This window comes from Gorilla gorilla, chromosome 2 (genome assembly GCF_029281585.2).
Source record: "Gorilla gorilla gorilla isolate KB3781 chromosome 2, NHGRI_mGorGor1-v2.1_pri, whole genome shotgun sequence".
Lineage (NCBI taxonomy): Eukaryota > Metazoa > Chordata > Mammalia > Primates > Hominidae > Gorilla > Gorilla gorilla.
In genome coordinates, this window is record NC_086017.1 from 37,054,776 (window position 1) to 37,072,344 (window position 17,569).

The 17,569-nt window shown below is 37.9% G+C and overlaps 1 protein-coding gene and 1 long non-coding RNA gene across 8 annotated transcripts in view; one reads left to right on the plus strand and one right to left on the minus strand.

The window, feature by feature from the left end:
• Positions 1-17,569, minus strand: part of NEK10 (NIMA related kinase 10) — a 266,308-nt gene that overhangs the window by 111,289 nt on the left and 137,450 nt on the right. The gene's annotated exons all lie outside the window — the stretch shown is intronic.
• On the plus strand, positions 242-4,518 carry LOC129532256 (uncharacterized). Its single transcript, XR_008677914.2, has 3 exons — positions 242-333; positions 1,928-2,533; positions 4,313-4,518. It is a non-coding gene; the product is annotated as an uncharacterized lncRNA (long non-coding RNA).

Consider the following 17,569-nt stretch of genomic DNA (forward strand, 5'->3'; position numbering starts at 1 on the left):
GGAATTCATAAAACTTACATAAACTTTTCTACGTATCAGGTGTGGCAAATTCTTACTTTGGTGATCTATTGAGAAAACACTTTTACTAGTATATATGCCCTTGTGTAGTCCCTCCATACATTATTTCTGGTTTTGGCCATGTGACTGGCTTTAGCCAATGGAACATTAGCAATTGTGATGCATGCCTGTACATGCAGGCTATATTTTCAGAACTCTAACTCTTGGAACATTCCCTCTCAGATTCCAACCACGATACTGAAAAAACCAAAGCCCAGTCTAGCCATTTAAAGAGAACACATGGAAGTAAACCAAGAACCCAGCCAATATCCCCGGGTAAGCTCCCAGCCAAAAGCCAGTAACAATATCCTCCTTAAAAGAGATTCCTCCGATTCCAGTTAAGTTGCCCTAGTTAATGCCTCATGGAGCAGAGATAAGCTGTTATTAATAAGCCCTGTTCAAACTGCAGAATTTGAGCAAATAAACTATTATTATTGTATTAAACCAATAAGTTGGGGATAAATGCTATGCAATGATTATCTGAATCATCAGAGTATGAACAATTTATCAATTTATTCTAAACTATAATTGTACAAGCTGTATTCTGACATAGTAAAGCCAAATAAAATATAAGCTTTGAATAAAGAGAAAAAACCAAAACCTTTGAAATAAAAAACATTTTATAAATTACTTATGAGTGATAAACATAAAAAAATTTTACTGACAGGCTTCTTAGAAAATAAGGACAATGAAAATGATGACTAACCTCTGATTTTTTTATCTTGCCCAAATTCCTATCTGAGGCATCTGGCGAGTCATGGCCTCAGATGGGTTTTATTTAACCCTACATATCGTGATTTACTTTCCAACCCAACTCTGGCATAACATTACAAAACAAAGAAGAAAATCCTGAATTAGTCCATTCTCGCATTACTATAAAGAAATCCCTGAGACTGGGTAATTTATAAAGAAAAAAGGTTTAACTGGCGCACAGGCTATAGAAAAGGCATGACTGTGGAGGCCTTAGGGAACTTTGACTCATGGCAGAAGGTAAAGTGGGAGCACGCATCTTCGCATGGCCAGAGCAGGAGGAAGAGAGAGAGTAGGGAGGTGTCACACACTTTTAAACAATGAGATCTTGTGAGAACTCTATCACAAAAACAGCACCACCAAAGTGGGACATCCGCCCCCGTGACCCAATCACCTCCTACCAGGCCCCACCTCCAACACGGGGAATTACAATCCAACATGAGATTTGGGTGGGGACACAAATCCAAATCATGTCACTTCCCAACTCATTCTGTGAGGTCAGTATTAACCTGCTACAAAACCCAGACAAGTAAAATCACAAGAAAGAAAACAGACCAATATCCCTTATAAATATAGACACAGAAATATTCAATAAAATACTAGTAAACTGAACCCAGCAACATACAAAAAGAATTACAGTAGTACCCCCTTATCCAGGGAAAATATGTTCTAAGACCCCCAGTGGATGCCTGAAACCGAAGATAGTACCAAACCCTATACAAACTTTTTTCCCTAGATATACATATCTCTGATAAAGTTTAATTAATAAATTAGATACAGTAAGATATTAACGATAACTAATAACAAAATAGAAGAATTATAACAATATGCCAGCATCACTACTTTGATGCTTTGGGGCTATTACTAAGTAAAATAAGGGTTACTTGAAGAGAAGCACTGAGATACCATGACAGTTGACCTGATCACTGAGATAGCTAAGTGACTACTGTGTAGATAGAGCATGCAGTGTGGATACACTGGAAAAAGAGCAGATTCACATCCCAGGTGAGAAGGAGCAGGACAGTGCAAGATTTCACCACACTGTGCAGAATGGTGCGCAATTTAAAACTTACAAATTGTTTATTTCTGAAATCTTCCATTTACTATTTTCAAACTGCAGTTGACTGAAACTATGGAAAGTGAAATCATAGATAAGAAAGGACTACTGTGGGCTGGGCGCAGTGGCTCACGCCTGTAATCCCAGCACTTTGGGAGGCCAAGGCAGGTGGATCACAAGGTCAGGAGTTTGAGACTAGCCTCACTAACACAGTGAAACCCTGCCTCTACTAAAAATACAAAAATTAGCCGGCCTTGGCGGCGCATGCCTTTAATCCCAGCTGCTCAGGAGGCTGAGGCAGGAGAATCCCTTGAACCTGGGAAGCGGAGGTTGCAGTGAGCCGAGATCACGCCACTGCACTCCAGCCTGGGCAACGTATCAAGTCTCCATCTCAAAAAAAAAAAAAAAAAAAAAAAGACGGGACTACTGTGTATACCATGACCAAGTGGGATTTATCTCAGAAAAGCAAGGACGGCTTAAAATACGAAAATCAATCCAGGTAAAACATCATATTAACAGAATGAAGTCTAAAAAAAAAAAAAGGATCATCTTAGTAAATGCAGAGAAGAGCATTTGACAAAGTCCAACTGTCTTTCGTGATAAAAGCACTCAGCTAGGAACAGAAGGAAACATCCTCAGCCCAATGAAAGACATCTGCACGATTCTCAGGTAACATTATGCTTCACGATAAAGACCAACAGCTTCCACTCAGACGGGTAAATAACATGAATCTTGAAAAACACACATATACATACAACCACCTATGTTCTCCCTCAACACAAGAAGGGTAAGAGATTTTCCACACTCTCCACCTTTTCTTAGTGCGTATACCTTAGAAAATTTATAATTGTTCATTCTTTCTCTGCCTCTTTAAAATGAACTCTGTAAATCTTTCCAAAACTTAAATAAGCCTCTTGTCAGTGTTATAACCCAGGAACCTTTTCCTTAAAGGCGTAGCCACCATCTCTTTGAAATGAAGCCAATGAGGAAGACAATGCACCTACCAGGGGAGTTTCCATGGGAGGGTGGAGCCTAACTCAGCAGGCACCTGGGTCCAAACTACAAACCTACCTCCTGTCGTAAAGATATGATAGATTTGTTTTTCTTTTGGATTAAGGCAATTAGTAAACACAGATGGCTACCCCCATTATCAGATGAATTTAGGATGAACTATGTGTGACAAATGGTGAGTCAAGTCCTCTTGCTTGAAGACTAGTTATTATTTATCTTGAGAACATGTATAACAAGGATTACATCTGCTTAGCTGTATGAGATTTATTTCTGTCTTTTCTATCTCTTTAGTGGATTGCCTATGTTGAAAATGACATCTGGTTTAATGTTTATTCAAAAATCCAAACTGTTTTCTTTTCTACTTTTGGGTTGAGCTTGTCTGGGTTGGCAAGAGATTTTGTTTTTTAATTTATATTCCCCTAACACTTCTTCAGATCAGGAATAAGACAAGGAAGTCTGCTCTTACCACTTCATTCAACATTGTACTGGAATTTCTAGTCGAGTCACTTAGTCAGAAAGGGAAATAAAAGGTCTCCAGATCGGAAAGAAAGAAGTAAGACAATTTCTATTTGCAGATGATATGATATTTTGTGTAGAAAATTGCAAGAAATTCACAAAAAAATTACAGCTAATATATGAGTTCAGTAAGTTTATAGTACACAAAATCAATATGCAAAAATAAATTATATTTCTATACTCTAGCAATGAACAATCCAAGATGAAATTAAGAAAACAATTTATTTACAATAGCTTCAAAAAAACCCAAAACTTAGGGATAAATTTAACAAAGAAAGTACATGACTTGTACACTAAAAAGAGCATAACATCATTGAAAAAAGTTTTTTAAAAAAGACCTAAATAAATGGAAAGACATTTTGTGTTCAAAAATTAGAAGACTTGCTATTGTTTAAATGGCTGCATTAGTTTCCTCTTGCTGCTGTGCAAATCACTACAAATTCAGTGGTTTAGAACGCACATCTTATAGTCCTGGATTGTTCTAAATTGGTTCTTGCTGGACTAAAATCAAGGTTTTGGTAGGGCTGCATTTCTTTCTGAAGGTTCTAGGAGAGAATCTATTTCCTTGCCTTTTTCCAGCTTCTAGAGACTGCCCACATTCCTTGGCTTATGGCTCACTTTCATCTTCAAAGTCAGCAATGGCCAGTCAAGTCTTTCTCACAGCACATCACTCTGGCACTTAATCTTCTGCCTCCCTTTTTCATGTTTAAAGACATTTGTCATTACACTGGGTCCAGTAGCCTCAAATCCATCTGCTACCTTAATTCCCCTTCACCATGTAACATAACATATCCATAGGGTCTAGGAATTATACTAGAATGTAGACATCTTGCGGGGGAGGGGGGGGATCATTTTTCTGCCTATCACAATAGGCAAATTGATCTACAGATTCAACACAATTGGCTTTTTTTTTTCTTGCAGAAATTGACAAGATGATCCTAAAATTTATCTAGATACACATGGGACACAGAACAGCCAAGACAATTTTGAAAAATAAGAATGAAGGATTCATACTTCTTGATTTCAAAACTGACTACAAAGCTGCAGTAATTAACACTGTGTGAGACTGGCATAAGGATATGCATATAGATTGATAAAATAAAACTGAGAAGCCCTTGAGAAATAAACCTTATATATATGGTCAACTGATTTTTGACAATAATGACAAGAAAATTCAATAGGAAAAGAAGTTATTTCAACAAATGGTACTGGGACAACTGGATACACACATGCAAAAAGATGAAGTTGGAACCTTACCTCAGACCATATGCAAAAATTAATGCTAAATGAGTCATAGACCTATATATAAGAATTAGAACTATAAAACTTATGGAAGAAAATATAGGTGTTTAAGTCTTCGTGATTTTGGATTACACAATGGTTTCCTAGAATGACTCTTAAGCACAAGCAACCAAATCAATAAGTTGGATTTCATCAAAATTGAAAACTTTTGTGCCTCAAAGGACATTATCAAGACAATGAGAAGAGAACACATAGAAGAACACACTTACAAATCACATATCTGATACATATCTGCTTTCCAAAATAAGTAAAAACTTTTATAACTCAATAATAAAAACACAAGTAACCCAGTTTAAAAATGGGCAAAAAAAAAGTTGTTAAACTTCATGAGTTACAGAAACATGCAATGAAAAACCATAGTGAGATACCATGTCATACCCACTAGTGTGGCTATGATCCAAAAGATAGATTAAATAATAACTATTGGCAAACATGTAGGAGATTGGAACCTTCACATATTCCTGGTAGAAATGGAAAATGGTGCAGTCACTTTGGAAGACAATTTGGCAGTTTCTCAAAAAGTTAAACATAGAATTACCATATTGAGGAGTATGGCTGCAGGCCAAAATCCTATGTATTATCTTTCAGGCAGGACCCTAGACAGTTACAAGGCTTTGCCCGGCAGACCTCATTGGGGGAAACTGCCATCTCCACATCAGACTTGGTACATAGCTAGTATGTTACAGCTTCTGGAGGGATTTGCAGCCAAGAATTCACTCCCTGCTCCCTCCACCCCCACTAGCCCTGCTCATAGGCTTCTCTGCTTTCCTAGCTCAGGCACTTCTGTTCAGAGGCTTCAGTTCAGGCCCTTTTCAGGAGTCCCAGTTGAGACCTCCTTAGGGAGGGCTTGGCTGAGGCAGTGCTTTCAGCTACTAGTGATACTTCTCCATGTTGAATGAATAGTTACATACATCGTAAAAGTATAAAAACATAGAAAGGATGCATACCAACTTCCAGATAGTGGTTACCTCTGGGTAGGAAGGGGAAGTAGGATGAAGAGGAGCCTTCAATTGACTCCGTAACATTATTTCTTCAAAAAACTTTTCCTGGCCAGGCGCAGTGGCAAATGCCTGTAATCCCAGCAATTTGGGAGGCTGGGGCGGGTGATCACCTGAGGTCAAGAGTTCAAGACCAGCCGGACCAATATGGTGAAACCCCGTCTCTACTAAAAATACAAAACTTAGCCAGGCATGGTGGCCGGTGCCTGTAGTCCCAGCTACTCTGGAGGCTGAGACGGGAGAATTACTTGAACCTGGGAGGCAGAGGTGGCAGTGAGCCGAGGTCACGCCACTGCACTCCAGCCTGGGCGACAGTGAGACTCCGTCTCAAAAAAACAAAACAAAACAAAAACCTTTTCTTAAGAATATATAATAAAGCCATAATGTAGTAAAACCTAGTATGCATAAATGGGTATTTGTTACACATATGAAATATTTCATAATACGAAAGAATGAAAAGCATCGAAATAATTCTTAGCCCCAGGTGGTGAAATTACATGTGATTGTGATTTTAGTTTTTTCTTGATATGTATATACATTTTTTCAAACTCTTCCAACCAACATGAATTTCTTTTATAATGATAATAAATAATACATGTGTTTCACAAAGAGGTATTACTACCCATAACTTTACTTAAGCAGAGAGCTATAAAAATATATTTTGGTTAAACTGCAATATATGGCTTAAAAATTGAACCAGTATTAAAATCTCATTTTCATGTAAAAAAACTCTACAAATATTTTAATAGTTCAGCTGAGAAATGCTTTTATTTTTCAAACACAAACCAAAATTTAAAAGCTGAAATTTACACATGTCCAAATTGTAAGAGCTAGTCAGGAACTGAAATGCAAATAATTACAGCTTTAATAATTATTCCTATTAAGTTTTTTTTTGGACAACATGACCTTAAATAGCCCAGGATTATCTGAATGTGGTCATTCAAGCTATTACTATAAATTATTCAGTGTAGAGGTATAATTAATAATTAATAGAACTTTTTAGAGCTAGGACATCTAATTCAACAGTTTCCAATGATTTTCTAGAACCCTTTCTTCATATTAAATAATGTGCAGAAGCTCAACATGTAGAAGAAGCCATAACAAAGGTGCTGTGTTTGAAGCTGGGAGCTGCATTCTGAGCCCTTGCTTGCTCCCTTCCTCACATCTTTAACCTCTTCCTCCATCAACGGCTCTTTCCTGTCTGGAAACAAGGATCGTCAAGTCTCCTGATTTCTAACCACACCTCCTGTTCTCATATTTCATCATAGCACAGTTTTCCTCTATTGGCTGTTGCCACAGTTCTACCTACCATTGCTTGTCATGATCCCCCTGCACCCCAGCCCTTACCACTCCCCTGAAACCTCTCTGGATAACCATTGTCCATCTGCAAATCCAAGGGATATTCTTCCATCCTTTACATGGACTCATATGAAATCACCATATAAAAACAATTCTCAATACCTGGCTGCTGTGTAATACTATTGAGCTTAGAAAAGCATTGTGTTCCTCCTTGGGAACTTTCTCACATCGTGTCTGACACTACTTTCTTCTAGTTTTTTTTCTTTTGAACTTCCTGTCTGCCTACTCCTTGTAAGTCACCCCAACCTTCCTGTCTCTGTGTTTGCCTGTTAAGCATTGTGGCTCCTCAAGGTTTTATTCATCACTTGTCTATTTCACAGCAAGTTTCACACAGATGCTGATGACCCTATGTCTCCTTACCAGCCAGAAACACTCCCCTGAGGCTCCAGAAACATATTTGGGTTGCTTATTGGACATAACAGTCTTACCATCTCAAAAGCAATTCAAACTCAACATACTCAAAACTAAATTAATCACTTCCTTTTCTCTGCAAATTCTATCCATGTCTTCTCTAATCATCAGGATGTTTTGTGGGTTGGATTGTGTCCCCTGAAAAGATATGTTGAAGTCCTAACTCACAGTACCTGTGAATGTGATCTTGTTTGGAAAGAGGATCTTTGCAGAGGTAATCAAGTTAAGATGAGGTCATACTGAATAAGGGTGGGCCCTAATCCAATATGACTACTGTACTGAGAAAACAGACACACAGGCATAGACACACAGAGAATGCCAGGTGAGGCAGAGACAAGAGTGATGTCTCTTGTCAAGTATTTCCCTTCCCAGATCTGTCCTGTCCCAACTGCCTCCCCGGCTTTTGGTAGCCTGTTCAATGGACAGTCCCATTTCTTAACACTTTCAGCTGTCTGGCTTCTTAGGGTGAGGGCTGGCTTCCAGCATGAGTTCCCTCATGGCAGTGTGGTGAGCGCTGTAGCAGCTTCTGTACCCAGGCCCCTGCCAACTGCTCTACAAGAGGTGCTGGCTGCATACTCCCGCCCCCACAACACTTCCAGTGGGGTTGAGTAACACAATCCAAAAGAATCTGGAGGTTAAATAAGGCCTATGGGCAAACTTTCATCAATGAGAGACAGGAAATGAATTATTCTTCCTTCCCTCCCACAATCGACTCTTCTAATGCACAGAAGTCCCATAAGATCTGTCCAGAGACATCTCCCATGACCAAGTAAATGCTGCTTCTTAATAAAGCTGTGACAAGCTCAGTAACAGTACATTGTATTTGCTGTCCTTCCTTCCCTTCTTTGTTTCTTGTTTTTTTCCTTACTCTCACTACCCTGGGATTACTACCTCTCCTCTCCAATAAAAAGCTCACATGTAAGCTCCATTTTCTATGGAACCCGGGCTAAGATAGCAAGTTGCTTAAACATCATTTTTTCTCTTCTAAAAATAGAGATAATGATGGCTCTTCTCATAGGACCACCAAAAGTATTATATTAGACAATATCTGAAAAGCACAGTAACTTGAAATAGTTAGTGCTCACAAAATGTCACTTGTTACTATTAATTATAACTACATGAAGATCCAGAGCTATTTTTGCATTCTTCTCCCACTGTGTTAGTCCAGGTTCTCTAGAAGGACAGAACTAATGGAATCAATATGTATATAAAGGGGAGTTTATTAACTTACACAATTGCAAGGTCCCACAATAGGCAGTCTGCAGGCTGAGGAGCAAGGAGAGTCAGTCGGAGTTCCAAAACTAAAGAACTTGGAGTCCAGTGTTCAAGGGCAGGAAGCATCCAGCATGGGAGAAAGATGAAGGCTGGGAGGTTAGGCCAGTCTCTCTTTCCACATTTTTCTGCCTGCTTATATTCTGGCCATGCTGGCAGCTGATTAGATGGTGCCCACCAAGATTAAGGGTGGGTCTACCTTTCCCAGCCCACTGACTCAAATGTTAATCTCCTTTGGCAACACCCTCATAGACACAACCAGGATCAATACTTTGTATCCTTCAATCCAATCAAGTTGACACTCAGTATTAACCATCACACCCACTTTGTTACAGGAAGAAGAAACTGGAGAATGTGCACATAATGTCCCCTCTTTTCTTTAATCCTTATTGTGCTACATTAAAAACCATTACCACTGTACCTTGTGCTATAGAAGCATTAAAGTTCATTTACACAGGAAAACACTTATTAAAGGCTGTTAGGAAGCTTACAAAGTCCCTGGGGTACCCAGCAGTCAGGCTTGAAGGCCATACGGGGAGGGACAAAGCTTTAGCCAACATTGTATTGGGTCAGGCACAACTTGTACCACTGACAGTGGAAAGTAGACCCAATCCTGCCATCTTCCAACACCACCCTTTCCCCCACCCCAAACTGGACTCTAGCCAATACATACTTTCTCCCATTTCTCACTTGCAAATCCAAGTCTTGCTGACGTAATCTGATTGATGGAGTCTAAGTCACATTGTTGTGTTTCAGCTGCAAGGGAGGCTAAGATTACACATTTTTCTGTTGACTTGCTTAAGGAAAAGATATTCATAAGGTAGGAAGTCCCCCCCAAATATAGGAAACGAGTTCATAAGATTAACTGAACAGCGAGAAAATATGACAAATGTACACTGTATATCTACTTGAAGAAATGTCCCAAACCAAACAAAATACGGTTACAATTTTTTTTTTTTTTTGAGACGGAGTCTCGCTCTGTTGCCCAGGCTGGAGTGCAGTGGCATGATCTTGGCTCACTGCAAGCTCTGCCTCCTGGGTTCACATCATTCTCTTGCCTCAGCCTCCGGAGTAGCTGGGACTACAGGCGCCCGCCAATATGCTTGGCTATTTTTTTTTTTTTTGTATTTTTAGTAGAGACAGGGTTTCCCCGTGTTAGCCAGGATGGTCTAGATCTCCTGACCTCGTGACCTGCCTGCCTCGGCCTCCCAAAGTGCTGGGATTACAGGCTTGAGCCACCATGCCTGGCCACAGTTTAAAAAAAAAAGAAAGAAAGAAAGAAAGACTGAAAGAGGAAGATGGGAATAATCTACTCATTGAGGGAATTCTTGCAAAGTATATTCCATGTCTAGATAGTCCATAGTGCACTAGCTATTTCTTGAGTGGACCTAACGGCTGCTGCAGAGGCCACAGTAACACTTTCAGATGCCCTGGGCAAAGTGGGCTAAATGCTTTTTAACTCTGGGTCACCTCTTTCTAGCCCTCAGTTGACTCCAAAGAGTAATTACAACTCGTAGTGAACAGAGGCAAATTCCTCTCAGGCTCAACATTAATAATTTACCATTAGTTATAAATCTTAAAAGAAAACATTCCCTGGCCAATGCACATATCTAATATTAAGAAGATAAGATTTTTATTCTTAGAAAAAAAGATATATGAAAAAATGGAAATAAAAATACTTGAAGGAGGAAAACAAACCACTTCTATCAAGTATATCCTTATCAGTTATACCACAAAATAATCTTATTATCAAACACACAATCCTAAAATTACAGGTTATTTCCCCTCCTGTATTACATATGTATATAATAACTAACCAAGGATTTTTAATTCTTTCTTCAAAGTTTATATCCTACCTCCCATTTCTTTTTATTCTCATTGCCAACAAGTCCAAATCAGCCCACCCCTAAATTATTACAAAAGCCTTACTCCCTTAAGTGCTTTCATTCATTTATTCATTCATTCATTTATTCATTGAACAAGCATTTTCTGAGCACTTGCTATGTACCAAGTCCTCTTTTTCATGGATTATTTTTCTAATGGGAAAAATGACAGAATGCTAGTAAATTGGTAGAAGTGAACTAATGGAGGTGTAGAAATTGATACATGACAGAGAATTTCTGGAGTGATGCCCTTGAGGAAATGGACAGACAGGAGGAGGGTTGGCCTTCACCAGGACCATGGAAGCAGAGTCACATGAGAGAAGGTCGGTTACAGGAACACAGGTATGGGTAAGGGGAAAGACATGGAAGCAGGAGCTCGTGGAAGTTCTCTTCTATAGCTCCCAGCTTCTCCATGAAGTAGGGAGCAGGCTCACTAGCATAAAGGTTAGAGTCAAAACTTCTTCCTCCTGCCAAATCCTCCTAATCCAAATATTAATTATAGTGAAACACCTCCTCCTCAGACATCGGGCACATATTGATTTCCCATTTCACGGACCTCCTGCAGCCCCTTCAACTCCTGTGACCTTCCCAGGCTTGCTCTGCTGTTCCCTACTGACATGGTGGCTGAAGGGGTACAGGATAAACCCTTGATTCCATCATAACACACATTGTATGTCAGCAATTCAACAGCATAAAACTTGAAAGTAAATACCACTAAGTAGGTGATACCCATAAGCAAGGAAACATTTATTTTATTCATACAAACAGGTATAAACAGAGAATAATAAAAATGTTTTTCTAATTGTCCATAAATAGTAGAAGGGCCCTGTTGATCTGAGAAGTGCCATAGGCATGGCTACTTTGCCTATAGCCCTTGGCCACTCTTGAGTGGTATAATAGCGTGGCAGGCAATTTGAGTAAAAACTGCTTTGTCAAAAATCATTCAAGTTAAAGCAGATCTTGTTTAAACTCAGACACTGACACATATAAGGGCACAATAACTTCTAGCTAGTTATTATTACTTTAATGGTCAGGAAGAAACTTGCAATAGTCAAGAAGTGAACATTTTCCTTAATAAAATGAGAAAATGATCACCAATGAATATTCCTAGTCACTGGATATTCAACATTTTAATCATTATCTTGCTACTAAGAAAAACTTTCTGTCCTTTCCTTTTTCTTAATGCTGTATCAGGCAAGACCAAGTTTAAATTTTCATTGCCCAATTTACTAGCTATGTGATTTGGTTATTAAAGCAAAGATATTAAACGAACCTCCACTTCTTACACATCTTACTCTCTTCATTTCCTCATGACGACTTAAAATAATATATTTGGAATTACCACTTTCCCTCCCATTGCTCAGATTTTGTGCTCTCTTCAGACTCTCTTGCTATCTCCTGTTATAGAGAAACTCTCTGGCCCTATTTTCTCAGTGGTCCAAAACAATTTCAGTAAATAATGTTAGCTAGATGCTGTTGTTTTCTCCTTTTAAGGAGAAAATGTGGCAATTAGCACATTCTGCTTATTTCTACCATGGCCCATCACATCTTGGCAATATTTGAAAGCTGCGTAAAGAGGTTTCATGCAGGACAACATGATCTAAGAGGCAGGAGCTAGTGGGAGCAGGTTGTTTCAGATGAGAAAATGGAGGGCATCAACCTATAGACAGCCTTCCTGGAACAACTTAGAATGATTGTAGCCCCACAGGAGGAGCACTCCCCAGATTCAGGCTTGCACAAGAGGCAGAGTGACAATTCCTCCCTACTTGGAACATCAACGTTCCTACAGATGAAAAGAGATGCCTGTCTGATCTGAATAGCTGGAACCCTGGGATAGGAGTAAGGCTGGGAGGTGGATTCCTTTCCTGCTGGCCTGGCAGAGGAACTGAGGTAGCTCCCACCCTTCTCCCTGATAAAAACCTCAGCACATCTAATTGAGAGCTCCCCCAGCCACCTTCATGGAGACTGGGACCTCTGGGTATTACCACTGGGTATTACATCTACCCACCTGCCCTAGCTACAACTGGTTCCTACTCAGGGATACCCCCCCTACTGGCCTGAAGCCTGAATCATCAACTCAGTAAATAAAATACTGGGGGAAAATTAAATAAATAAAGTTTGCACCTCAAGAGAATGAGATAAGCTTCAAGATATCCCTGCCATTCCAACCCAATAGAAGACAGTGAACTTGCCCACACACCAAACACATAATTACTACAACCAGCATCTAGGAAAGCCAGTGCACAAAGTCTACAACTTAGGAACTCATACAGAGTCTTTACCCCTAACAGTACAAAGAATCAAATTAGGCCATAATAAACTATAAACATTAAAGTCTCATCCTTAAAAGGAAAAATAGGAACTCATTGAAAAACAGAGTCAAATCAAAAATAAATTCAAGAACAATCTGAAGAAACAGTCTACCCAAATGAGAAGGAACCAGAAAAGTAATTCTGGCAATATGACAAAACAGGGTTCTATAACACCCCCAAAAAATCACACTAGTTCCACATTAATGAATCCAAACTAAAGGGAAATCTCTGAAATGCTAGATAAAGAATTCAGAAGGTTGATTATTAAGTTACTCAAGGAGATAACAGAGAAAGGTTAAAACCAACATAAAGAAATTTTTTTAATCTAGGAAATGAATAAAAAATTTTCCAGAGGGATAGATATCATAAGGAAAAACCAATCAGAACTTCTGGAAATGAAAGACACACTTAGGGAAATACAAAATGCAATGGATAGTTTCAACAATAGACTAGAACATGTAGAAGGAAGAATTTCAGAGCCCAAAGAAAAGGCTTTTGAATTAACCCAATCAGTCAAAGATAAAGAAAAAAGAATCAAACGACATGAACAAAGTCTCCAAGAAATATGAGATTATATAAGACAGTCAAACTCAAGAATAATTGGTGTTCCTGAAGGAAAAGAACAAATAAGTTTGGAAAACTTATTTTAGGGAATAATTGAGGAAAACTTCCCTGGCCTTACTAGAGATCTAGATATCCAAATACAAGAAGCTCGAAGAACTCCTGGGAAATTAATTACAAAAAGATCATCACAAAAGCACATAGTTATCAGGCAAACCAAAATCAGCATGAAGAAAAGAATTTTAAGAGCAGTAAGACAAAAGCATCAGGTGACCTATAAAGAGAAACCTATCAGACTACCAGAAGATTTCTCAGGAGAAACCTTACAAGCCAGAAGGGATTGGGATCCTATCTTTAGCCTCCTTAAACAAATTAATTTTCAGCCAAGATTTGTATAGCCAGCAGAACTAAGCTTCATAAATAAAGGAGAGAGAAAGTCTTTTTCAGACAAACAAATGCTGAGGGAATTTGCCACTACGAAACTAGCACTACAAGAAATGCTAAAAGGACTTCTAAATCTTGAAACAAAAGTTCAATGTGCACCAAAATAGAACCGCCTTAAAGCATACATCTCAGAGGGCCTATAAAACAATAATACAATGTAAAAAAAAGTATCTAGGTAACAACTAACATGATGAATAGAATAGTACCTCACATCTCAGTATTAACAATGAATGTAAATGGCCTAGATGCTCCACTTAAAAAATACGGAATAGCAGAATGGATAGAAAACCACTAACCAAATATCTGCTGTCCTCAAGAGACTCACCTAACACATAAGGATTCAAATAAACTTAAAGGACAGGGGTGAAAAAGATAATCCATGCAAATAGAAATGAAAAGCAAGCAGGAATAGCAATTCTTATATGAGACAAAACAGACTTTAAAGCAACAATAGTAAGAAAAGGCAAAGAAGGACATTATATATTGATGAAAGGATTAGTCCAATGAGAAGACATTACAATCCTAAATACATATGCACCTAACACTGGAGCTCCCAGATTTATAAAACAATTACTACCAGATCCCAAAAATGAGATAGATAGCAACTCAATAATAGTGGGGGACTTCAATACTCCCAATAGACAGATCATCAAGACAGAATGTCAACAAAGAAATGGTGGACTTAAACTGTATCCTAGAACAAATGGACTTAACAGGTATTTACAGAACACTCTTACCAACAACTGCAGAATATACATTCTTCTCTTCAGTACATGAAATATTCTCCAAGATGGACCATATGATAGGCCACAAAACAACTCTAAATTAATTTAAGAAAGTCAAAATCATATGAAGTATCTTCTCAAACCACGGTGGAATAAACCTGGAAATCAACTCTAAAAGGAACCCTCCAAATCAAACAAATACTTGAAAATTAAATAATCTGCTCTTGAATGATTTTTGGGTTAAAAATAAAATCAATATGAAAATTTAAAAATTATTTGAAATGAATGATAACAGTGACACAACTTATCAAAACCTCTGGAATACAGCAAAAGTGGTGCTAAAAGGAAAGTTCATAGCATTAAATTCCTATATCAAAAAGTCTGAAGAGCACAAATTGATAATCTAATGTCACACCTCAAAAAACTACAGAAACAGGAACAAATTAAACCCAAACCCAGCAGAAGAAAAGAAATAACAAACATCAGAGCATAACTAAATGAAAGTGAAACAAAAAAGTACAAAAGATAAATGAAACAAAAATCTGATTCTTTGAAAAGATAAACAAAATTGATAGGCCATTAGTGAGATTAACCATGAAAAGAAGAGAGAAGATCCAAATAAGCTCAATTAGCAATGAAACTGGAGACATTACAACCAATACCACAGAAACAAAAAAGATCATTCAGGGCTACTATGAACACCTTTACATGCACAAATCAGGAAATGTAGAGGAAATGGACAAAATCTTGGAAACATACAACTCTCCGAGATCAAATAAGAAATAGAAACTCTGAACAGACCAATAACAAGCAGTGAGACTGAATCAGTAACAAAAACACTGCCAACAAAAAGCCAGGACAAGACAGATTCTCAGCTGAATTCTACTAGGCGTTCTAAGAAGAATTGGTATTGATTCTACTGAAACTATTCCAAAGATAGAGAGAGGGAATCATCCCTAATTCACTCTAGGAAACCACTGTCACCCTAATACAAAAACCAGGAAAGGACATCACAAAAAAAGAAAACTACAGATTAATAACACTGATGAATATAGATGGAAAACTTCTCAATAAAATACTAGCTAACCAAATCCAACAGCATATCAAAAAGATAACACATCGTGATATGATCATATACGCAGAAAACCTAAAAACTCATCCAAAAAGCTCCTAGATCCAATAAATGGATTCAATAAAGTCTCAGAATACATAATCAATGTACACAAACCAGTAGCACTGCTACACAACAAGAATGACCAAGCTGAGAATCAAATCAAGAATGCAACCCTTTTTACAAAGACCGCAAAACAAATAAAATACTTAGGAATATACTTAACCAAGGAAGTGAATGATCTCTGCAAGGAAAACTACCAAACACTGCTGAAAGAAATCAGAGATGACATGCACAAATGGGAACATATCCCATGCTCATGGATAGGAAGAATCAATATTGAGAAAATGACCATACTATCCAAAGCAATATACAGATTCAATGCAATTTCCATCAAAATACCATCATCATTCTTCACAGAATTAGAAAAAAAAATCCTAAAATTCATATGGAACAAAAAAAGAGCCCACATAGCCAAAGCAAGGCTAAGCAAAAAGTGTAAATCTGGAGGCATCACATTACCAGATTTCAAATTATACTACAAGGCTATAGTTACCAAACAGCATGTTACTGGTATAAAAATAGGCATGGAGACAATGGAACAGAACAGAGAACCAAGAAATAAAGCCAAATACTTACAGCCAACTGATCTTCAACAAAGCAAACAAAAACATAAATTGGGGGAAGGACACACTATTCAATAAACGGTTCTGAGATAACAGGCAAGCCACATGTAGAAGAATAAAACTGGATCCCCATCTCTCACCTTAAACAAAAATCAAATCAAGATGGAACAAATACTTAAATCTAACACCTGAATCAGAAAACCTCTACTGGACATTGGCTTAGGCAAACAATTCATGACTAAGACCCCAAAACCAAATGCAACAAAAACAAAAATAAATAAATGGGACCTAATTAAACTAAAAACCTTCTGCACAGCAATAGAAATAATCAGCAGAGTAAACAACAGACAACCCACAGAGTGGGAGAAAATATTCACAAACTATACATCCAACAAAGGACTAGTATCCAGAATCTACAAGGAACTCAAAACAAGTCAACAAGAAAAAAACAAATAATCCCATCAAAAAGTGGGCAAAGCACATGAATAGACAGTTCTTAAAAGAAGACATACAAACAACCAGCAAACATATGAAAAATGCTCAACATCACTAATCATCAGGGAAACACAAATTAAAACCATAATGATATACCACCTTACTCCTGCAAGAATGGCCATAATTAAAACGTTTTTTTAAAAAATCCAAAACAATAGATGTTGGTGTGGATGTGGTGAAAAAGGAACATTTTTACACTGCTGATGGGAATGTAAACTAGTACAATCACTATGGAAAACTGTAAAAAGATTACATAAAGAACCAAAAGTAGAACTACCATTTGATCTAGCAATCCCACTACTGGGTACCTACCAAAAGGAAAAGAAGTTGTTTTATGAAAATGCATGTTTGTAGCAGCACAATTCACAATTGCAAAGATATGAAACCAACTTAAGTGCCCATCAACCAACAAGTGGATAAAGAAAATGTGGTATAAGATGTACAAAGAAGAGCTGGTACCAATTCTACTGAAACTATTTCAAAAAATTTTAAAGGAGGAACTCTTCCCTAACCCATTCTATGAGGCCAGCATCATCCTGATACTAAAACCTGGCAGAGATACAACAAAAAAGGAAAACTTCAGGCCAATATCCTTGATGAACATTAATGCAAAAATCCTCAACAAAATACTGGCAAACTGAATCCAGCACCACATCAAAAAGCTTAACCACCACAATGA